The sequence below is a fragment of the Cryptomeria japonica genome, chromosome 6 (assembly GCF_030272615.1).
Source record: "Cryptomeria japonica chromosome 6, Sugi_1.0, whole genome shotgun sequence".
NCBI lineage: Eukaryota > Viridiplantae > Streptophyta > Pinopsida > Cupressales > Cupressaceae > Cryptomeria > Cryptomeria japonica.
In genome coordinates this window covers 137,616,768-137,641,499 of record NC_081410.1, presented here as the reverse complement: position 1 = coordinate 137,641,499, position 24,732 = coordinate 137,616,768, and the positions used below count along the sequence as shown (strand labels likewise).

Below are 24,732 nucleotides of genomic sequence, written 5' to 3'. Positions count from 1 at the left end.
CATCAGTTATGCTGTGAGCTATATTTCTCGCTTCATGTCAGCCCCAAAAGTTGAACATTGGGTTGCAGCGAAGTGTTTGCTTAGATATGTGAAGGGCACTCTTGATTTTGGCTTTCAGTACAGCAGAAGCAAAGATCCTAGGCTGGTTGGTTTTACAGACTCAGATTGGACAGGTTGTGTTGATGATAGAAAGTCAACTTTTGGGTATGTTTTCAGCTTGGGTACAGGTGCAGTCACATGGACTAGCAAGAAGCAACAGGCAATAGCTCTTTCCTCGACCGAAGCAGAGTATCGGGGAACTGTTAAGGGAGCATGTGAAGCAATTTGACTACGTAGGATGCTTGCAGACATGCAAATGTCTCAATCAGGACCTACTCCCTTGTTTTGTGATAATCAAGGGGTTCTCAAATTAGCCAAAAATCCAGTCTTCCATGAGCGGACAAAGCATGTGGAGCTTCATTGTCATTTCATCCGCTAGCATGTTGAAGATGGATCAGTGATACTGCAGTACATTCCTACAAAAGATCAGACTGTAGATATCCTCACCAAGTCCTTGAGCCCGACAAAATTTCTCAAATTTAGAGGGCAGCTTGGTGTGATAGATAGCATGACCATTAAGGGAGTGTATTAGAATATTTAATTATATTTTAGTCACCTATATTTAGTTCCTTGTTTAATGGTCGTTTAGCTTTTTAATTAATTAGCTTTTAAGCTTTATTTAGCATTTAGCTTTTTCTTTTTAGTTAATTAGCTTTTAAGCTTTATTTAGCATTTAGCTTTTTCTTTTTAGTTAATTTGCTTTTAAGCTTAATTTAGCTTTTAGCTCTTTAATCTTTTACTTAAATGTTATGTTCTAATTATAGAACATCGTCTTGTAACCTCTATATATACGTGTGTATATCTTTCAATGTAATCATCCGATTATTGAATCATTCATTCAATTTATTTTTCAGAGATTACATGTAAGATGCATACATATATACCATGTTACCAGTTTGTTGGCTTGGAGGCCCAAATCTAGGTCTGGTTTGGGTAGTTTTGGTTGCGAGTATGTTTTGGGTCCTATAAAACAAGGTTGAATCATATTTGATGAACTTAATGAATCCAAATAGAAATAATGGCATTTTAAAAACTTTTTGTGCATTTTTAAAACTGTCTTGGCCATTTTTTAAATTTCCAAACATTTGCATTGGAATTGTGGAATGGTTGAATGGATTAGCAATGATGAAGGAGCTAGGAGATAGAAGTAGGAGAGAGACAATGAATCATGCCCTTACTTTAGATATTTTAAGTTATAGTTTTAACTTTAGATTAATAATTGGAGAGAAGAAGAAGAGGAGTGGACTAGAGAGAATGGGTAGCTGACTGAGTATGGAGTCTTTAGTAGGGAGATATTTAGAGGGTGGAGAGATGTTGAGAAGGTATTGACATTGGATTAAGGGAAGTTGCCATTATTTTAGTATATAAGGGCATCATTTTGCAGATCAGTGGATAGTAGGGTGTGCATGTTTACAATAAACACCAGCATATTTGGATGGGGACATTTAATTAGGATGATGACACCATGAGACATACGAACTGCCTACACCAATTCTCCAATCCATTGCAAACACTGATCTAAAGGTGTGGATTATGAGTCACCACTCTAAAGAACTAGTTGACATGTTGCATAAGTACAATTAGAACAAAGATATAGTTGAAGGTTATATTTTATTAATATTTATCATATTGAATGTTTTTTATTTTATAAATGTAAATGTTTTTTTATTTTTATTTATTCTATTGATGAGATAAAACTGTAATGTACCTTTCCTAATTTGCCCTAGAATTTGCCCTAAAATCACAATTGTAACAAATTAGGGTTAGGGTTACATCTCATCAAAATATTTCTCAGATAATGCGATCTTGAATTTGCATCCTGCAATCACAACATGACAACATATGTATACATACATACAATCTATATATATATATACTTAATTTTTAGGGTTAGGAAAATCAATCATAACCCTCTTGCTTGCTTGGTGGCTTGCACTTGCTTTCCCCATTCATGTCTCATCTTCCTAAAGACGCATGCCCTCTTGCAGGATCGGGGGGAGGTTGTAAGGGGGTTACTTGACTTTGTAAGTGCCCTCTTTGTCCTCTAGGCCACAATGGTCCTACTAGGATGGCCTCCTTACAAGCTCGCTTGTCAACCATCTCTTACTCCTCAAGCCTTCTCCCACAAGAGGGATTTTAAACGAGTATATCTATCCTATATTCTTTTGTAGGAATATATACTTAAACATTACTTGTTAATGTTATAGCGTCGGGAGATATTTATTTCTTCCTAACTCATTTGTATTTTTTCCCTTAGTAAATATTTCTCAAGGTAGGTCGGCCTTGACATATGAATAATATTTTTCATTTTTATTATTTTCTAGGGGCTGACCTAGAAATGTAGCCGCCTAGACTTATATATAAGCAAGGAGAGGTTAGTTCATTTAACCATCTCGATTCATTCATTCTCCAATTCATATTTTCAGCAGAGGATTCACACTTAAGCAGTAGGTTCGAATTCTAAGAGCAGCAGTTTCGCTTCAAGGAAAGATGTCATTATTGTGTGTATCCAAGGAGATCGCACTATCTCCAAGTGCATACATAGTGTATGATATTTTGCCTTGTGTACGGCCTGATCTGTAAGCAGATTTCTGCTCTTGTTCTTCAAATATATAAGATATATTTTTGCTGGGTTTTTCTCCCTCGAGAAGGAGGGTTTTCCCAGGGTATCTGCTATGTTCCTTGCTCTATGTGCTGTTGTATTTCTGCTTACTTCATTTCTGATTCTAAAACTAACATGGTATCAGAGCAGGTCTAAGAAAAGATCTGATCAGATTTGTTTAAGCAGTCAAGTAAACTTTTCATCTAGGGCAGATCTTGAAGGCAAAGTAGTGCTGATCTAAGGTTGCAAATTATTTCAGACTTAAGGGCAGATCTTTGAAGGAGAATTTGTGCGGAAAAAGAAGATGGTGAACGGTGTCAAGGTAGAAGATAGGCTTGATGGAGCCTCAAACTTCAACTCTTGGAAACCCAGGGTACTCATTGCATTAGAGGAGAATGATTTTCTTGATTTCATGCAAAGTGATATGCCCGAGCCTTTCAATGATACTGAGAAGATCTAGTGGAAGAAAAATGGCATGAAGGCTAGAAAGATCATGATAGACTTTGTGATGAATCACCTAGTACTGATCGTCTCCAAGTTGAAGTCAGCTAAAGAAATGTTTGATACTCTAAAAGGATTGTATGAGATCAACAATACCAGCAGAGCCCTTGCTTTGAGACAACAACTTTATCATGTAAAAATGGATAAGGAGGACTCAATCATCTCATTCTTTATGAGATTGCTGATTTAAGAGATCAATTGAGCGCTATTGGGGACATAATTGCAGATAGGATCTTGTTATGTTGGCACTAAATGGTCTTCCCCAATCTTGGGAGCCCCTTATCCAAAGCATCAGTGGGAGATCTAAGTTGCCCAAGTTTGATCGTCTTCGAGCTGATTGTATTCAAGAAGAGTCCAGGTTGGAAGCAAGAGGAATTGGGTGAAACTATCATGATGTAGAAAATCAAGTTCTTGCTACACATACTTCTAGAGAAAGAGGCAAAGGAAAAAAGAGGAATAGAGACAGAGAATCAGATTCTGCTCCAGAACCGAAGAAGAAGGATCTCTCTCACATTCAAGTGTGACAAGTATGGTCACTTTGCTCGAGATTGCAAATTAAGGTCTACACAACTTGCTTCTATTGCAGAAATTGCCATGGGGACATTTAGAAGGAGCCAAGCTATAAAGTCGATTCAGAGGGTTTCCTATTTTAAAGTCGTTCAGTTTCTTCGAAGAGGAGGAATTAATGTTCAAAGGGAGCCTGTCAAACCAACAAAGGCAACCTTGGATGAGGAGGTTGATGCTAGTCCTTGGAGCTTCAAAGGGAGTCACATCATCATGAAAAGCCCTTGTAATGTATATTTCTCTGAGAAGGAGAAATATGAGGTGAAAGTTCTTGTAGTGTATATTTCTCTGCGACGGAGAAATATGAGGTGAAAGCCCTTGTATCTTATATTTCTCTGAGATGAAGAAATATGAGGTGAAAGCCCTTGTAGTGTATATTTCTCTGAGACGGAGAAATATGAGGTGCAAGCCCTTGTTCATCTCTAAGATCGAGATGAGACGTCATGTTGAGAGACTCCATGATGACATCACGTTGAGAGACTCCGTGATGTACCCCTGTACTTGTGTTTCTTTCCACACATGGGAGTAGCCATGGTGGACGTCATGTTGAGAGTCTCCATGATGATATCACGTTGAGAGACTCCGTGATGTACCCCTGTACTTGTGTTTCTTTCCACACATGGGAGTAGCCATGGTGGACGTCATGTTGAGAGTCTCCATGACGATATCACGTTGAGAGACTCCGTGATGAACACATGTACATGTGTTTCCTTACACACATGGGAGTAGCCATGGTGGACCTCATGTTGAGAGACTCCATGACGACATCACATTGAGAGACTCCGTGATGAACCTTTGAGTTTTTCCACAAATGGGTGTAGCCATTGTGGGCGTCATGTTGAGAGACTCCATGATGTAGATATTTGGAAAATACCTCCCTAGCTAAGAGGTAGTGTTAACGTTATAGTGTCGGGAGATATTTTTTCTCCTTAACTTATTTGTATTTTCTCCCTTAATAAGTATTTCTCAAGGCAGGTCGGCCTTGACATGTGAATAATGTTTTTCATTTTTATTATTTTCTAGGGGCCGACCTAGAAATGTAGCTGCTTAGACTTATATATAAGCAAGGTGAGGTTAGTTCATTTGACCATCGATTCATTCATTCTCCAATTCATATTTTCAGCAAAGGATTTGCAATTCAGCAGCAGGTTCGAATTCTAAGAGCAGCAGATTCGCTTTAAGGAAAGGTGTCATTATTGTGTGTATCCAAGGAGATCGCACTATCTCCAAGTGCATGCATAGTGTATGATATTCGGCCTTGTGTAGGGTCTGATCTGTAAGCAGATTTCTGCTCTTGTTCTTCAAATATATAAGAGATATATTTTTGCTGGGTTTTTCTCCTTTGAGAAGGAGGGTTTTCCAAGGGTATCTGCTGTGTTCCTTGCTCCATGTGCTGTTGTATTTCTGCTTACTTCATTTCTGATTCTAAAACTAACATTACTGATCAAGCAAAGCAACATGTATAGTAGATATATATGTAATTAATGGACAAATATATATAAACATTATTTATGCCCAAGAATATAGGGAGATAACGTTAGTCTGGAGTTAGAGGACTGTTGCTATCTAGTTCAGTCTGAAGTCTCTTCCCTGCAAGGGCTGTTTACCAATATGCTGTTTTGCAATCTTCCTCTTGTTTGATCTGATGCTATTGTCTGATTTTTATTGCTGCTGCTGTGAAATTATTATTTATTGATGCTTCCTTTTATATCTTCCATTGTAAGGGAGAAGTCACACCCTTCATCATGCCTTCCCTTGGTAGGGTCACAACCTTTCACAATTACCACCCTATCAAAGGGTCACAACCTTCCATCATTTCTGTCCATAAAACTCACTTCCTTATTTTCTGCATATCCCTTTCTTCTTGCGTTAACCTTTCTTAATCCCTATTCTTCTTATTTTTCCTCTCTTCCTTCCATATTGTGATGGCCCCTTTTTGTTGACATCAATTCTTTAGTGAGGATTAGCCTATTACCCTGACCCTCTTAGGCTAATGGGATTGGTTAGAGGGTCTTTTGAGGATTGGTATCATCCCCAGTGTTCAGAGTGCTTCAGTTTGGTCTTTGTTTGGCATCATTCGGACATCATTTGCTCTACTTACTATTTTTATTAAGTCCTGGGATGTTAGAGATGGACCCTTGCTATTTTTAGTAAAGGGGGTATGGTCATATGCAATCTCCTCATGTTAGCTCCCAGTTTAGACAGCGTTCAAAAATAGAGTATTCATGGAGATATTAATGTTTAATTGGCTCAATTAAACATTAATTATTTGGAGATTATATTATTAAGTTATAAAATGACTTTATATTATAAAGCACTTAAATGAGGGTCTATTTATCATGAGAAGTGGGCCAAGTTTATTAATAATTTATGAGCACATAACCCAAGGTTTAATTACATTATTGATGCCAATGAAATATTATAACATTTTAATGTTAATTAAGAGCTTTTTGAAGAAGTTCGAACTTCTTGAGGAAATATAAGTGTGCAAAAGGAATCGAACTTCATTATGTGATTGGAGTTTTTGATTGATGTTTCTCTAGAGCATTGAAGTGTAGAATACCAAGGGTTTCTGTAGGATTCAAGGCTCGTCGACATTGGAGAGCGTGGCTTCTTCATTGTAACAGCATATAGAGGGTGTGCGATATCATCTGATTATGCTTGTGAGAGTTGGCTTCATTCAGGAGTCAATATTGAGCTGATTGGAGGGTTTATTTCAGAGTTTGTTTGCAGATTGAAAGGGATTATATTCAGAGATTTATTTGCTGCTACAATGCCCGTGAATAGTAAATTGCTACAGTACCTGTGAATAGTAAATGCTACAGTATTAATGCATTTTAGTAGAGTTAATCTACATAAATTCAAAGGGGTTTGAAGAGCGATTTCAGATTGTTGGAGGCTACATTTATTGCTGTTAGTACCACTCATTGGCACGTGGGAATTACATGTATGTATGACAAGTGTTTGTGTTAATGACAATCTGCTGTAAGTGCATTTTGGTCTCTTAGAATGCATGCCACACATTGTCATTGAAAGGTTAGTGGTAGGTGTTACATTGCATTCTCATTTAGTTTCAGACTTTGATATATGACCTTTTGAGTTCAATGAATGCATATTATCATCTCATGAATCAGAACATCAAAAAGAAACCACAATCAGCAAATACAAAAGTTTCATGACAAGTGTTTGACAATATTCCTTGAGCATTTAAATCAGAAATTTTCAATCAGATTTGGCAAGGGATATTACAATGGTATCAGAACGGTTTCCTACCAACGTGTTGGGTAGATTGATTTAGCTAGTTAATCATGGTTACTTCAAGTACCCAAAATCAGTGGGACCAAAATATGAAGCAAGTGTATTCATCATTGGAAAAGTTTCAAGTGGCCCCAAGAATATTACAATGGAATCTTTACATGATGCATGTCCATCTAGGTTTTTCCTAGGTGCAATACATAATAAAATAATAAAACATTACAAATATCATGCAAGGTATACAGTAGCTTTTCCCAATAGATACGAGGTTGGTAAATTAAGGTGTATTAGAGAAATACAGCACACCATGTCTTCCAATGGGAGAGTATTGGGTAAAATATTCTTGAGATTTGAATTGGTTGTGCATGGATTGTCAAACTTGGAGGTAGTTCATCTAAATGTCACCTAGAAAGATGGAGAGGGGTTGAAACCTTGTTGCAAAGCAAATGAAGGTAATGTTAACTATGATCATGAATGTCTAGGCTTGGCGGGATGCAGTAGAAGAAGATGCGAAGAGGGTATTACAAACCTTTGATTGGATGATAGTGATGATGAATAAAAATAGAAAGGGTATCTTGAAGAATTTCTATTTGAAGAGGATAAAGAAACCAAGTTGTTGAAAGCACTCACTAGACTCGATAAGGAAAGTGGAATAGATTTGAATAATTATTAAATAGTTTATTGATTGGGTTAACAATCTTGAAGAATATTTTGAATATGAGGAAACTGATGCTCTTGATAGAGTAGAATTTGCAAAAACAATGTTGAAAGGCCATTCTGCAATTTGGTGGAAAGAAACTCGATTGGAGAGAGTAGAAAAGGTAAGCCTAAAAATGAGAAATGGAATAGGATGGTAAGGAAACTAAGAGCTTAGTTTATTCGTGCAAGTATCAGTTATATTTTTTGAAGAAGTTATAAAATTTGAAACAGACTTAAATGTGGGAGAATATATTGATGAGCATTATAAGTTATCTATTAGATCACGAGGATAACCAGGAAAAAGTATCTAGGTATATTAGTGGATTAAGAGGATTAGTCTAGGAAGAGCTGAATTTGTTAACTATCCAACTTGTTGATGAATCATATCAATTTTCAATGAAAACTAAGGAAAAGTTGAACTGAAAATTTATGAAATAAGAGAGGAAAAAAGGAGGCAAATTTTTTAGAGGTAGAAATCAAGGAAGCGAAAGAAGTCGTCGTAATGATGATGTTGATTCTAAGGAAATCTTAGAAAGTAGCTGCAGTATCAGAGTTGATAATTATCAAAGAAGCTGAGGTAGATATGGAAGAAGTGGTGGAAGAACATCAAGAGGAATTATTTGTTTCAAGTGTGGAGGTGAAAGACACCAAGCATTTGAACTCAATAATCAATTACAAGGAGAGCATGACAAAAGATTTGTAAGAACCACAGGAGGAGCCCAAGTGGAGAAGGAAGTTTATTCTAATAATGAGCAATTTAGTATATCAGAGAAAGGTGAGCCATTTTTATTGAAAAGGAATTTGTTAATCCTTCTAAAATCTTAGGTGAACATGGACAAATGAAATTTCTATTTAGAATTGTCGGTAAATTTGGAGGTAAATGTTGCAAGGTGATCATTGACAGTGGTAGTATTGATAATTTTTATATTGCAAAAGGGTCATAACTTTTTTGTTATTGAACAAAGTCTTGCAAAATTTAAAATTGGAGTTTTTGAAGATGGAGTTTTATGTGATATTATGTGTGTGGATATTTGTCTCATTTTGTTCGGTAGATTGTGGTAGTTTGATAGGAAGGCTATAGGTGATGAAAGAGGACATACTTATAGGTTAACAAAGGATAGAATAAAATATGTTCTCTTCCCTATGAAGGAAGAAGGAGAATGAACGAATGTTCTTGCAAGAGTAATGATAGTGAATGGTAAGCAATTTTTGAAGAATGTAAAGAAAGAATAAGCTTGTTTTGCTGTTATGAGACTTGGAGATATTGCAAAGGCATAAGGTGGTGTGGTAGTTCATTCTAAAATTTCTAAATTGTCAAACATAGAGTTTTGTGATTTTATGGATTGTTCAACTGGCACAAAATATTTTAGTAAGATAGACTTGAAAATTAGCTATCATCAAATCATTATGAGCAGTGGAGATGAGAGGAACAATACATTTTAAACATAAGAAGTTCTATATAAATGGTTGGCTATGCCTTTTGGATTTAACCTAAGTTACCGGTTCGGGTTCGGATTCAGGTTTGGATTCAGCTATGGATTCACGGATTCGGCAAATTTTTTTTTCTTGGGTACGGGTACGGGTACGGGTTCGTCCGTGTTGATGCATAATAGCTCCGGTAAGATAAATAATTGAATGGGAGATAAATGAAGTCTCCCATTCAATCATCTATCTCATTGATAGATAATTTCAGATCTCACTGATTATTCCTTTATCTGATATTTATGTTATAATTGCTCTCCTTATTTTGTTACAGCATCTATCAATTATGTTACTCATGCAAACTGATGATTAAATTAAGTGCAAACTATTAAATTGATAAACCGATAATGATCGGGTTTTGTTCTAACCCCCCGACTCATTATTGGGTTACCATTTTAATAGCCACCGAATTTATATAATAATCGGGCTTGATGAATTAAATGGTTATCAGGCTTAATGCATTACCACCGACTAACTAATGTTATCGGGTTAAATGAATTGCTAACCGACTAACTTGAGTTATCGAGCTTAAACCATTTTAATTGCCACCGTATATATTAATCGGGCTTAAACCAAACATTGCCACCGATTAATATTGATTGGGTTTTATCAAACATGGCCACCGATTACCATCGGCCTTGTTATGTTGTATATTGACAACCGAAATGATATCGGTTCATTTGCATATGTTATGGCACCGATTAGCAATTGGTTATGGAGGGACATGACCAAGGGGTATCTTGGTCGGTCATGTCCAAAGGACATGATTGATCAAGGTACCACTTGATCGGTCCCCTCCATGATATATATACACCGATAAAATTTTGTGGAGAGGATATAGGAAATATTAATGCTCTCTCTCTACCTGCAACAAAGAAAAGAAATCAGATTTATTATATTGTGAAATAACATATACTTGAAAAGAAAAATTACATTAAATATAACTTGCTCTTTGAATTGAAAATTGAAATACATTTACATGGTATCAGAGCTATAGTTAAATTGAACCTGAGGCTATTCAATTTTGTGGAAAATTCAAGACAAGCATATATCCAACATCACATTTCTCCAAATGGCCAGCACTATCAGATTCGAAGATAGACTTGAAGGAGGTGATAACTTCTCACCATGGAAATTCAGAATTAAAATGATTCTAAGAGAAAATAAAGTTGAATCATTTGTAAAAACTGAAAATAAAGAACTTGAGACTGAACCTGACAAAGCGGCATGGATAGAAGGAAATGAAAAGGCTGTCAAGATCATAGTTGATGGGGTGAGGAATAATATAATGCCCATCATAAAGAAACATGAGACGACCTACAACATGTTCAAAGCACTTGAAAATACGTTCGAGATATCCAATGCAAGTCGAACCTTGGCCTTAAAACGAGAAATAAATCATATAACTATGATCAAAGGGGAGTCAGTCAATGCTTACTTCATGCGGATATCAACCCTAAGGGATGAACTAGCAACCCTTGGATACGAGATCCAAAGCAAAGAGTTAACACTCATTGCTCTAGATGGGCTACCTAGTGTGTGGGACACATTCGTCCAAGGCATCAGTGCAAGGTCTAAATATCCAAAGTTTGAAAGGTTAAGAGATGATTGTCTCCAAGAAGAATTAAGGTTAAATAAGAAAGGAATAAAACAAAAGAATATAGATGAAGATCTTCAAGTCCTAAATACAAACTCTAATAAGAAAAGCAAGAAGAAACAATTTAGGAAGTGGAAAGGTCATCAAGGCAAGAACACCTCCAAGAAGGATCTCTCACATATTCAATGTTACAGGTGTGACAAATTCAGACACTATGTTGCCAAATGTCCGGAAAGAGCCAAACAACAAGCCACATTTGCCAAAGCATGAAAATCTAAAGGGGAAGATGACTCTGAGAAGTATGTACTCTACTCAGCACTTACAAACCAAGCATCAAACAAGGTTAACTCCTGGGTGATCGATAGTGGCTCATCCAGACACATTACAGGGTTTAGAGAAGTGCTAGACTCCATGATAGAGGAGAATGATGAGGAAGTGACTATCGGAGATGACTCCATACATCCAGTCAGACGAGTTGGAACCCACACCATCAAACTGAAGTCAGTCATATCATTGCAACTTAAAGGAGTATTATATGTCCCAGGCATCAAGAGAAATCTAGTCTCTATATCAGCACTAGAGGATAATGGGTATAGAGTGACCTTCATGGACAACAGAGTGTTGGCTTGGCCAAGGAATTCATCTATCAAGAAAGCTAAAACCATTGGTCAAAGACAAGGCTACTTGTATGAGCTGTGCACAGAGCCCAACCTAGCCCTAATCCATGAAGCTACAAATGCTAATGAAGTTTGGCATAGAAGACTAGGTCACCTGAATTTTAGAGCTTTATCATCAATGGGAAACCTTGTCGCAGGTCTACCTAAGTTAAAGCAATATCATTCAGGGGCATGCAAGGGATGTGCCCTAGGTAAAAATACTAAGGGTGTTTTTCAAATTAGTACTAGGAAAACAAGCAAAGTTTTAGAGTTAGTTCATTCTGATGTATGTGGACCTATGTCCGTACCTTCTTTAGGGGGATTTTTGTATTATGTAATATTTGTTGATGACTACTCTAGGAAAACTTGGATCTACTTTCTGAAATGTAAAGAATTAGAAGAGATCCTTAATAGGTTTAAAGAATTTAAATCACTAACAGAAAACTACTCAAGAAATAAAATTAAAACCTTAAGAACTGACAATGGGGGGGAATACACCTTAGAGTTGTTTAAGGATTTTTGTAAAAATACTGGGATTAAGAGGGAGCTTACTATACCTTATAATCCTCAACAAAATAGGGTAGTGTTGATGTGTATTTTGTACACGACCAAACACAGAATAAAATACCTAAAGGTTCCTTATCCTCTCTTGAATAAAGCTCCTGAATGTTGAAGATATCGCAAAAGGATCAATCAGAGAAGCTTCAAGGTTCCTGTTATGTAGGATCTCTACTCGTGGATAAGCTCTTTGTGGTATGATGTGATTTTGTTGGAATCACAAGGGGACTTACACTTGACGACCTAAACGTCTGATTTGTTGGAATCACAAGATTTCATTGGCCTAGATTTTGAAAAAAAGAAAAAAAGGATGAGGGCGAGGGAAGGATCTAATTCTGACACTAAGAATGTAGGAGCAATGATTGATCTTTCTTGAAATTCTAACTAAGTCTTGTTTTGACATCCCAGGACCATCTCCACAAGATTAGTGCGATCTTCAGAGGAAAGCTTTATGATGTTCAGATCATCGCTACAGGCATAGACACCATCAGGCTGATGCATGTCAATGAAGAAGCGACAATTAAAGTTAAGCTCAAGCTGAATGATTCCAGTTGACTACACAAGGCAAGTCTGCAATCAACAAATTGCTAGTAGTATGGATATACAAATTTCACCATCAATCAAACACATTTCTTCCACTCATCTAATAACATGAAATCAAATCTGAGAAGTATAAAGACCATGCAAATTGTTGAATCGACCCATAGATTTCACCATTTCTTCAATGAAGTTTTACAAGTCTTTTACAACAACATCTTGGCAACAATCTTTGCCTTCTCTTTCTATTCTACTCTAATTGCTATTCTATCAATTGACTATTCACTATTAGCTAACTATGCACCTTCTAACTACTGATTAACTATTATTAGCCTTTACAAATGAGGAGCCAGGGCTTATATAGTGCCCTCAATACAATTCGATGGCTCAGATCAACTTGAGATCAATGGCCGAGATTTTACAATGAAAACCCTAATTAGGGTTTGTTACAACAAACTCAATTCTGGCCAATGAAATAATAGCATTATTTGGACACATGTCTTCTCTGGAATATTCGACCAATGGATAACTAGGGTAGGCACATCGAAGTTTGTGCCATTTTTGAGGAGTCAGGTACATTGAATCTGGACACGCTGAGGTGGACCAATCCGACTGGAGGAGTGATGACTGGGATGCCACCTTGTCTGACACTTGCAACTTGGTAGATATTCAATTTGATGATGCTGAGAAGCTAACTTTAGTTAACTCTTTTGAAACGGTTTGTTTCTCCAATGGACCCTTGCTCTGACCTCCTTTGTCTTTGATGTGTAGGATGGATGGTGTACCTTTCCTTCGAATGCTGGACTGGAAGAGGTCGTCCTTGATGAGGCTGGGCTGGAGAAGGTCGTCCTTGTTGATGCTGGGCTGGAGAAAGTCGTCCTTGTCCTGGCCTGGTCTTCTTTCATCTGCCAAAACAAACCAAAAGATGATTAAGGACACATGATAAATTCATTTCAACATAGCATTTTCAACTTAAATCATCAACAAAAAGATATTAACATGAAACTTGCCCAAGATTTTCTCTAGGAACAGACCCTATAAGAATTTCGCCCTGGACCCTTTGGAAGGGTCAAGAGCGAAATTCCAACTTTAGCTCAAAATTCACATTTTTGAAGGTCAAACATCTTTCCAAGGCATTCCAAATAGCTTTTCTCACCCTAGTCTAGGCCTGACTTAGCACAAAATTTGGAGAAAAGGATGGTTTTAGTGTTTTTCGCTCTGGATGCTTTGGAAGGATCAGGAGCGAATTTCTTGTTTGTAGCTCATTTTTTTCATCATTTCAACTTCAATCCACCTCACAAGGCAAGGAAACACTTTTCTTCTCTCATCCAACCCAAGTTTATCTTGATTTTGCAAGGCAAAATAGGTGATTGAAGGATTTTCGCCCTGGACCCTTTGGAAGGGTCAGGAGCGAATTTCCTCTTCTGGCCTAAAATCATCACTTCTGGAGACAACCATTGACTTAAGGGCAATCACAAGGGCATCTTTTACCTTGGTCTAGGCATAGCTTAGCATAAATTTGAAAGGAATAGGTAGATTTTAGGATTTTTGCTTTGGACCCTTTGGAAGGGTCAGGAGCGAAAATCTTGTTTTAGGGCTATTTCACCATCCTTTCAGCTTCAAATCACCTCCAAGACTTAGAACACCTTGCCTCACTCCTCTCCAGGTCATAAAAACCAAAATCTTGACTTGATTTGCAAGGAAAAAGGGTTATCTTAAGAATTTCGCTATGGACCCTTTGGAAGGGTCAGGAGCGAAATTCTCATTTGGCTTCAAAATTTGCATTCTTGGCGACCAAAATTCACTCTAAGGCAATCCAAATGACTTCTCTCACCCTTGTCCAGGTTTGACTTTGCTCAAATTTTGGAAGAAAAGATGGTTTTTAGGATTTTCGCTTTGGACCCTTTGGAAGGGTCAGGAGCGAAAATCATTTTTAGGCTCAATTCCTTCATCTTTCATGGTTTCTAGCAACTTAAAGTCACTCTTAGGGGCAACTTCTCCTTGAATTTACCTTAGCCCACACTTGATCTAGCAAAAAATTGATAGCAAAGAGAGGTTTTGAGAAAATTCGCTCTGGACCCTTTGGAAGGGTCAGGAGTGAAAATTTCATTCTTGACCCAAAATCATCATTCTTTCAACTTGAAACTTATTTGCAAGGTAGAATCTCATCCTTCATTTCCCTAGGAACAAGGTTTCATGTCCAAGAAAGGTTAAAAAGTAGGCTTATAAGGAATTTCGCTCTGGACCCTTTGGAAGGGATAGGAGCGAAATTTCCTTCCTTGGCTAAAACACTCATTCCTTAACTCTTTCAAACGTCCTTAAAGATTTCAATATGCCCATTCTCTCTTTGAACATGCCTTGGACCTCAAAATTGGGTCAAACAAGGAAGGAAATGCATCTTAGGTAGATTTTCGCTTTGGACCCTTTGGAAGGGTGTGGAGCGAAAATCTCATTCTAGGCTTGATATTTCATCTTTTATTGCTTTCCATCATTTCTCAAGGCAAGAATATGTCTATCCCTCCTCCATCATTCCTTGGACACTAAGAACTTGGCCTAACAAGGAAGACAATGAGGTCCATGAAGATTTTCGCTCTGGACCCTTTGGAAGGGTCAGGAGCGAAAATCATGTTTTGAGCTTGATTTTTTATTTCTCCAATGCTTTCAAACATTTCAAATGGCAAAAGATGTCCATCCTTCCCTTCAAAATGCCTTGCAAATCAAAATTTGGTCAAATAAGGCAAGAAATGAGTCTTAGGTTGATTTTCGCTCTGGACCCTTTAGAAGGGTCAGGAGCGAAAATCTTGATTTAGGCTTTAATTGCTCATTTTTCAAACTTCAATCTTCTCTTGGAGGCAAATATAGATTGTTTTCCACTTGAGGAACCAGGTTTTAAGCCCATTCAAGGTAGCAAATGAGGATTATAGTGAATTTCGCTCTGGACCCTTTGGAAGGGTCAAGAGCGAAATTCCTATTTTTGGACAAGATCCTCACTTTTCAAAACACTTCTCAAGGCAAGAACACATCAAGACTCACACACAATGCCTAATAAACCAATGCCCATCCAAAACAAGGAAGGAAAATGAGGGTTATAAGGATTTTCGCTCCGGACCCTTTGGAAGGGTCAGGAGCGAAATTCCTCTCCCAGGCTAGAATCCATCATCCCAAGGTCTAAAATATCCTCTCCAAGGCAAAGTTGCATCAAACCTTCTCAATTATGCCTCAAAAGTCTACAAACTTGGTCAAGCTAAGGAGAAAAATAGAGGAAATATGAATTTCGCTCTGGACCCTTTGGAAAGGTCAGGAGCGAAATTCACCATAGGCCATGATCCTGACTTCATTTTTTCGCATTTCTTCATTCAAACAAGCGCTTTTGCCTTCATTCAAGCCTAGGAATGCGTTAGTTCTAGGTTTTGGTCGAAGTAGAATGTCTTATGGAGAATTTCGCTCTAGACCCTTTGGAAGGGTTAGGAGCGAAATTCGCTTTGGACCCTTTGGAAGGGTCAGGAGCGAAATTTGACATTTTGGACTCTCCGTCAGGATCGTTTTATGGAATATAACATTTAAGTATACTTTAAGTTATATTCCATATATACTTTCAGGATGTTTGAGAGTGGTTTCGGACCTCCAGGAGTTATATTGCAAAATCTAGTTTTTGGAGGATTCTTCAGTTTTCCAGACTTAGTCAAATTTCGGGATCAGGACATTTCAGACTTAGCCAAATTTCAGGGCATTTGAAGATCAGGATGACATTCTAGACTTCATCACTCAACGACTTGACCTAACTCAGACCTTCAAGGATGATACTCACTCACCAAGCAAGACACAATTAGCAACAAGTGCAAAACCAGGCCCTAAGGAAGACTCTCAAAGAAACCCTAATTCTGGGGCCCCAAAGACTCACCTCGCTCAAGCAAAGCCTACCATCCTATTGATCCCCTGGCGACACTCAAAATGCAAAGGCTAACAGACAAAACCCCAAAAGACCTAGAAAACAAACCCTAGAAAGCAAAAAGCAGGGGTCCCCATTTGCAATGGGGCGATGTGTGAATACGTCACAACAGGTAGCTGAGAGGAAAAATAGGACAATTGCAGAAGCTGCCAAAGCCATGATTCTTGATCAGAATCTAAATACCAATCTTTGGGCAGAAGCAACCAACACTGCTGTATATATACAAAATAGATGTCCTCACTCCCATCTTGAAGATAAAACCCCTCAGGAAGTCTTTACTAAAACAAAGCCAGATATCAACCACCTTAGGATATTTGGGTGCCCTGCCTATATTCATGTACCTAAGGAGAAAAGATTAAAATTAGAGCCTTCTGGAAAAAGGGGAATACTTGTAGGATATAGTGAAACCTCCAAGGCCTACATAATCTATATACCTGGTCAGAGGAATATTGAACTGAGTAGGGATGTAATCTTTGAAGAAGACTTAGCCTTCAAAAGAGCCCCAAGCTCAATAGAACCTGAAGCCTATATCCCTACCCCTAGCATAGATGAAGACCTTGCTCTTGAGCTTCAGAGGGAGAATCTTGAGGAAAATGAAGGTGAAACTCAAAACCCACCTAGAGAAAATCTCAAGAAAAGACCACTATGGGCCACCAAAACTGTAGAAGAATCTCAAAAGTATGTTGCTCCTTCAGGAACCTTCAGAGAAAGCAAAAGGCCTAATAAATTCACTAGCTATGTTGCCCTTATGAATGATCTTACAAAAGCTGAACCTAACAATGTATCAGATGCACTTAAACATCAAATATGGAAGGATGCCATGTCTGAGGAATATCAGTCCATTATGAAGAATGATGTTTGGGAAATTGTTCCTAGGCCAACTAGAAAATCTATTGTTTCTTCCAAATGGCTTTTCAAGATCAAACATGCTGCAGATGGCAGTATTGAAAAACACAAGGCCAAATTTGTAGCCAGAGGAGGGTTCTCTCAAAAGGAAGGAATTGATTATGAAGAAACATTTGCACCTATAGCCAGATACACCTCAGTAAGAGCCGTCTTAGCCATTGCAGCAACAAAGGGATGGAAAGTTCATCAGATGGATGTTAAGACAACATTCCTTAATGGTGAGATCTCAGAAGAAGTATACCTAGAGCAACCTGAAGGGTTTGAGATTCATGATGCAGAGTCTCATGTGTGTAGACTCAAGAAAGCTCTCTATGGGCTTAAACAAGCTCCCAAGGCATGGTATGAAAGAATTGATAGTTGTCTCTCAGAAGTAGGCTTCTCTAAGAATGATGCAAATCCTAATCTCTACTATAAGCAAAACAAAGGTGATATGCTAATATTGATTTTATATGTTGATGATTTATTAATCATAGGAGAAGATCACCTTATAGATCAATGCAAGAAAGATCTTTCTAAAGAATTTGACATGAAGGACTTGGGACTCCATTACTTCCTAGGCTTGGAAGTATGGCAAAATTCTGGTAGCATTATACTAAACCAAGGAAAGTATACCTTGGACATTTTGAAGAGATTTGGAATGATAAATTGTAGACTCATGACCAATCCAATGGAAACAAATCTTCATAAACTTAAGGAAGCAACAACAGAGTCACAACCCACTGATCCCACTCACTACGGGCAAATGATTGGGTCCCTGATGTATCTGGTAAATACAAGACCAGATATCTGTTATGCGGTTAATGCTTTGAGTCAGTTTATGTGTGAGCCAAAGGAGATACACCTGATAGCAATGAAACACATTATGAGATATCTACAAGGTACTCTAAACCTTGGTCTCAAATATGAGATAGTTGATCTAGATCTACACGGATTCATAGATTCAGATTGGGCTGGAAGTGTGATTGACAGGAAAAACACCTCAGGATGCTGTTTCAGTTTAGGTTCAGCCATGATATCTTGGATCAGCAAAAAGCAGTCTTCAGTAGCACAGAGTTCTACTGAGGCTGAATACATTGCAGCTTCCATGGCTGCCCGAGAAGCAATATGGCTCAGGAAGTTGCTTGTGGGATTATTCAGTGAACCAGTGAAATCTACTATTATCCATTGTGACAACCAGAGCTGCATAAAATTTTCAGTAAATCCGGTGTTCTATGACAGATCCAAGCACATTGAGATTCCATACCATTATGTGCGAGATTTGGTAGACAAGAATGTGATTCAGTTGGAATATATTTGTACAGGAGATCAGACAACGTATATTCTTACCAAACCACTTTCCAGAGTGAAGGTTGAACACTTTGGAAAAGGTTTGGGTATGATAGAAAGGTAATTTGCTTTGTAATCTGTACTTACATATCAATAAGATGTTTAATGTGTAAACTTCTTTGTCGTGTTAGGACTTTTATGGGTTCAACCCCCTGTGTTCGTTTCTAAGAGGTGACGATCTCTCAGATAATGAACACTTGTATATAGACATTATAAGGTGTCGATCTTCTATTGGTCAAACCAGTTATCATGTGTGATTTCTGGTATGTCATGGATGTGCCATGATTATGTTGTGGTAAAACATTTGGAAAGATGTTAGTGCACATACCACAATGTTTATTCTCATGTGTTTATCCTTAGTATTGCTTGTTTTGCAATACTGATATCACGTGCTTAGGTGATATCATGTCATCACAAGGTGATGAATTTCTTGTATCACGTGTTTAGGTGATACTCCATGTCACGTGCTTAGGTGATATGGTTACTTGTATCATATGTTTTGATGATACTTCATGTCATGTGTTTAGGTGATATGAACCTTTGGAGAATGAGATTATAAATTATATAAGGAATACTGGTCATCAAGAGAAATGTGATGGTATACACTTTGTCTGTTATTCATCTTCCCAAGCTAAGAGGGAGTGTTGATACATAATAGCTACGGTAAGATAAATCATTGAATGGGAGATAAATGAACTCTCCCATTCAATCATCTATCTCATCGATAGATAATTTCAGATCTCACTGATTATTCCTTTATCTGATATTTATGTTATTCTAGTTACTCATGCAAACTGATGATTAAATTAAGTGCAAACTATTAAACTGATAAATCGATAATGATCGGGTTTTGTTCTAACCCCTCGACTCATTATCGGGTTACCATTTTAATAGCCACCGAATTTACATAATGATCGGGCTTGATGAATTAAATGGTTATTGGGCTTAATGCATTACCACCGACTAACTAATGTTATCGGGTTAAATGAATTGCTAACCGACTAACTTAAGTTATCGGGCTTAAACCATTTTAATTACCATCGTATATATTAATCGGGCTTAAACCAAACATTGCCACCGATTAATGTTGATCGGGTTTTATCAAACATTGCCACCGATTACCATCGGCCTTGTTATGTTGTATATTGACAACCGAAATGATATCGGTTCATTTGCATATGTTATGGCACCGATTAGCAATTGGTTATGGAGGGGCACGACCAAGGGGTATCTTGGTCGGTCATGTCCAAAGGACATGATTGATCAAGGTACCACTTGATCGGTCCCCTCCATGATATATATACACCGATAAAATGTTGTGGAGAGGATATAGAAAATATTAATGCTTTCTCTCCACCTGCAACAAAGAAAAGAAATCAGATTTATTATATTGTGAAATAACATATACTTGAAAAGAAAAATTACATTGAATATAACTTGCTCTTTGAATTGAAAATTGAAATACATTTACAGTCCGTACATATATATATATATATTTAATTATATATATATATATATTATATATATACATATGTCATATATTATATATATGTTCAAACATCAAAATTATAAATATATATGTTCACAGTTCAAACATACAAATATGAAACATACAATGTAACTTTCCCATACAATGATACATAAATGATAACAGATAGATCCTAAATCATAAATCCATAATTGCCAATGCCAGTAAATATTCTGATATTCATATATCGTAAACGTAATATCATATTCATAATTTGCAAAAAAGATAATATTCAAGTTTCAACTGGTTCAAGTTTCAAAATTTGAAAATGTCATGAAACAGTTAAGTATAAAAAAGCATTTAAAAAACTGGTTTTATTTGTTTTCTGATCCGTGGGCCCCGTTTTTGGGAACCCATGGGCTTGGGTTCACCCGGGTCCGCCTAGGTTCGACCTAGGTCCCACCCGGGTCCTGCCCAGGCGGCTGGGTTCCCTGTGGGTCCTGCCACACGGGACCCACAGGGAACCCAGCCGCCTGGGCAGGACCCGGGTGGGACCCAGGTCGAACCAGGCTTGGCCCAGGACCAAGCAAGAACCAGTATCTGAGGATTTAACATATGCACTTAGTACTTTTACGAAGTTAATGAATGAAACATCAAAGCCATATCTTGGTAAGTTTTTTGTTGTGTACTTGGATGACATTTTGATTTTCCATAAATGTGAACAGAAACATTTAGAGCATATTAAGGTTACTATTGCAAAGATGAAGAAGAAAATTTGCTGATGAATGTAAATAAATGTAGTTTTATGAAACAAGAATTGGTTTATTTAGTTTTTTTTAATTTCTTTTGCTGGATTATAAATGGATCCAGAGAAAACTAAAGCTATTATTCAACGTTTCAGATTGGGAAGTATTTATGAAGTTGGATCTTTTCATGGAGTTGTTATTGGAATTTTATTAGAAATTTTAATGGGAAATGTACAGTTATTAATTATGTCATGAGGAATGATAAAAAGGGATTACCAAGGACTCAAAAGAGAACATTATGTTTTTTAGTAGTTGTTAGATTTTTGAAGATGACACATTTCATTGCTTGTAATAAAACTTATAATGAGGTACACAGCTGATTTGTTTTTCAAAGAAATTGTAAAATTACATGGGTTACTTAAAAGCATTAGACAGATGTGAATTTGCTACACGCTATTGGACAACTCAATGGAAGAAGATGAACACATACTTGAAAATTAGTTCAGAATGCTATCCACAGATAGAAATAGAAATAGAAGTTGTGAATAGGAGTTGAAATTTGCTGATATGATTATCATGTGAGACAACAGGAAGTTGGGATCTAATCTTATTGCAATTGAATTTGCTGATAATAACTCAACAAATAGGAGTACTGGAAGAATACCTTTTGAGATTGTATATGGTCATAATCCAAGAAAATGTTTGAGAATTAAGAGATTTTAGTACAAAGTATAGAAAAATTGTTGTATCTGAAGAATACATAGAATATATAACAGAGTTACATCAAATTCTTTAACTGCAGTTAGAGAAAGATAATTAGAAATAAAAAGAGTATGTTGATCAAAGGTGATGATGTAAGGAATATGAAGTTGGAGATGAAGTAATAGTTTATTTGAGAAAGGAAAGATTTTCATAGGGAGTATACATAAATTGTAGATGACGAAGATTGGGCCTCTCTTAAGAAATTTGATTCTGGAAATGCACATATGAAGTAGATTACTTGAAGATCTTGATATTTTACCTATTTTTAATATTGCTCATTTGTATAAATGTGAAGGCACTAGTACCTACACCAAGGATAGGAAAAATTGAAGAGATACTTGATCACAGACCTGGGAGAAGCATAAGGAACAGGCAATATGAAAAATACTTCGTGAAATAGAAAGATAAACCTTTTGTACTTGGATATCCGAAGTAGAGGTTGACCTACTCAATTTTCCTTTAGCTTATTTTTCTAAACAAAAGTGAGAATGTTCACTTTTCAATTACACAGGGTGTTCGATGTGGGAGCATCAAGGGTGTAAGAACAATCTTGCATCAACCAAAAATATTTCTTTTAACATTTATTTGTTTTGTAGGTATTGTGCTGATTTTCCAGGTGTATTGCAGACATGTAAGTCAAGTTTGAGACACTGGATATCAATGTTCAATCCAGTGATGTAAAACTCGGCATTTTTTTCAAAGACTTGCGAGTACTCGAGCGTCATTCATCACCACGAGTCACTTGCAGAATAACTCACAGCCGAGTTTAACTGAAACTCGCCCTGATTTTTTGTGGTTTAACGCGCCAAAACCCACATGAACTCAGCGCAAAACCTGCCGGTAAAGAAAAAAAAGTGTGAAAACCTAAATCTTAAACCCACTTTTTAACCCGTGACACAGACTGTTTTGGGTGTTTAGCAGGACGCAGCAAAGATGCGAAAAATACCGCAATGACAGGTAGGCTTGCGAGGGTTTTTCTGAACCTCATCACCAGATTTTAAGCATTTTCTTGTAAGTTTAAACTATCCCGATGATGAAATGCCAGTCGTTAATTACCAGGAAGTCCGTAGTGTGTTTCCCGGCAATGTTTGCATCCCAAAAAAAATCACACTTCACTACGGGAATGACAATTAAAAACAATGCCTGATAACTATATACTTCTCCTTAATAGCATCGATTTATTTCATTAGAATATAAAACAGTAAAACTCATCGAACGCATAGCCATTTCTTGCCTCATCGACAATCATTTTTTTATAATTAAAATCTTAATCAAAATATAACAGTCATTTTAATTTTTTTATGCATAATCGAGTATCCACAATCATTTATATATCATGGAAATCAGTTAATGTTCTACAAATTTGGTGTAAAAATGTGTTTTTGAATAATATTTAAAAAAAATTTATTTTCAAATGTTCAATAAAGTTGCCGAGTTTTTCCCCGAGTTTTTGTGAGTCCCTAGTTTTTAAAAAAATTTGGGCTTGCCGAGTCACTGCCGAGTCTGAGTTTTTCAACTATGGTTCAATCCACTGGATCCTTAACCTAAAATATCGACAAAAAGCAATTTTATTCATCTTTGAATGTGCAGCTTATGGATTATTTGATGCATTTTAATGTGATGTTGTCAGATGAAGACAGTGGTGCCTACGGGAAGACAATACTCTGTGAATGATAAGGACTAAAGAAACAAGTCCAGGTAAATTGCTCATGAAGAACCACTCTGAGGCTGTCAATATAGCATTTCCTATCACGATTATGGTGCTATCTGAGCTTGAAATTACCATGGCCCTTTAGAGCAAATTTTGATCTTGACTTAATGTATGTTGTATAGAAGCTATCAAAAATTAATTGGAAGACAACTTATAAAAAGGGCACTAGATACATCATGAAAAGCATCTTTTATAAAAAGGGTAGCAATGCAGGGAAAATACAGGACTATTTTCAATGATTGTTTGGCGGCTTTGAAATGATATTGAGAAGAGGAATTGCATAATAAATATTTTTTTGTAATTCTGGACACAAAAATGACTCAATTCAGGGATCCACTTGAACTCCATAGTCAATTTCCATGCTTATGATGCAGCTGAACCCAAGTTATGGGCATGATATCTGGTACAGCGATGGTAGATTTGAAGAAATGTGGGATATTGATACACCCAGGATACATCAAACATAGAATCTTGAAAAAAATATATGCAAAATAAAAGGAGGTTATCCAATTTGTCAAGCTCTATATCTGGGCTGTACCGAGATCCATGCTGCGTCATATGGTCCCAAATATGTGCTTGAAATGTGGATACAATTTATCCAACCTTTGGGGCATATCTGGTAATTTGGTTGGGCATGTGGTGGTTTCAATGTTGAACGCCCAGATATATCCAATATTGAATACCCAGATAAGTGCTGGAGATGTGGATAAGTTTGTCCAACCCATGGGGTGTCTGGTAATTTATATTCAACAAAACATGGTTACCCAATGTGCCAAGCGTTCCATATATGAGAAATAACTGGGTTGTATCGTGCCCAGATCTGTGCTGTCATGCCCAATTAATTGCAGGATATGTGCATACATTTTATGTTTATCCAACCTTTGGGGTGTTTCTGGTAATTTGGTTATGGAAATGTTGTGGTTTCCTAACATTTGAAGCAGGCCTATTTCACAGCTGATGAGATTCAGGAGAAAGTAATTTTGAAAAATAGAAAAGAACAAAGGAAAATCATTTGGACAAGAAACTTTGGGATGCTAAACTGATATGAGTCGATTAACCATTCTACCTCTTTATTTGTGAGGATCCTGTCAGTGAAAGGGAGCACTCCATCCCATAATGTTAACTTGGACGTCATATACTCTATTGGAACCATGGTTCCCCAAGAGTTTTGGAATGGGGGATGGGGACCAAGGACCTAAAGCTGGGAATGAGGGTGGGATGGCAGGAGCACAGTGGCACACTTAATATATAATAATAATAAATTATTAATTATAACATCTATAATCACCATTTCAGTGGGTCCATACGAATTAA

At 37.0% G+C, this 24,732-nt stretch overlaps 1 protein-coding gene across 2 annotated transcripts in view; it reads left to right on the top strand.

Annotated features, from left to right (window-relative positions):
• LOC131040515 (protein RMD5 homolog) overlaps positions 1-24,732 on the top strand; it is a 47,846-nt gene that overhangs the window by 6,338 nt on the left and 16,776 nt on the right. Inside the window, exon 2 of one of the 2 annotated variants that reach the window (XM_057973460.2) lies at positions 23,338-23,405. The exons of the other annotated variant lie outside the window; for it this stretch is intronic. The gene's annotated coding sequence lies outside the window, so the exon portion shown is untranslated. The remainder of the gene's footprint in view (positions 1-23,337; positions 23,406-24,732) is intronic. 2 annotated transcript variants of the gene reach the window in all.